Here is a 1,005-nt window from a genome sequence, read left to right on the forward strand (position 1 = left end):
ATATAGAGAGAGAGAGAGAGAGAGAGAGAGATAGAAATATATGTATATGTACACACACATACACACACACACACACTCATATATATATACGTGTATATATATATGCGTGTGTGTGTGTGTGTGTGTGTGTGTGTGTGTGTATGTATGTATACACATATATACGAACGTAACCGGTGCTGATTGTACGAAAGTAGTTAGCAATGTTGTTGTTCGTGATTTTTGCCTCCATTAAGATGTTATACAACTCAGAGACAGTCAGACCGACAAACAGACAGATACACTGTGCCAGTCGTTTGCCTTCTCCATTTTAACAATATTTATACAAGATGATCCGACCGCCATATTGATTTCACTGTTTCATTTCTTTCCAACTTTTTCCTCACATGCCTTTCATACTTCTTTAACAAGCCAACGAAGGAACCTTTAAGTCGTCGCTCACTATGCTAGAAAAAGCAGTCAAAGTCTCTCTGTCACTGTCTCTTTCTATGGCTCTCTTTCTCTCCTAAATCACATCTCGTTGTCTTGAAAATGGGAAGAAAATTATGTAACCAGAACTACTTTGTCTAACATTTTACTGCGTTAAGTCTATTGTTTTTAAGGTACCGTAGATATATTCAAGAATACCACAGATTTGCTTGTCACTTGTTTGACCATAACCAGTTGAGCATGTCCCTTAGTGTAGGGGTTTTCAAACTGTGGTCCGCGGACCACAGTGGGTCCGCAAGGACAAGACAGGGGGTCCGTGGACAGCAAATACTTTTTATGGGCAATTTGATTTTATATATATTTTTTAATCGAAATCTTTTAATTGACAATAAACCTATTTGTTAAATACTGTTAAATAAATAAATGTAAAAATATATGTTATTTTAAGCAAATATTTATGTATAAATTTCATAAGCGTTTATAAGGGGGTCCCTAAGGTAAAGCCTGAAATATAAAGGGGTCCGCAAGTCAAAAAGTTTGAAAACCCCTGACTTAGTGGATGATGTTATGTGCATCTCT

This window comes from Octopus bimaculoides, chromosome 29 (genome assembly GCF_001194135.2).
Source record: "Octopus bimaculoides isolate UCB-OBI-ISO-001 chromosome 29, ASM119413v2, whole genome shotgun sequence".
NCBI lineage: Eukaryota > Metazoa > Mollusca > Cephalopoda > Octopoda > Octopodidae > Octopus > Octopus bimaculoides.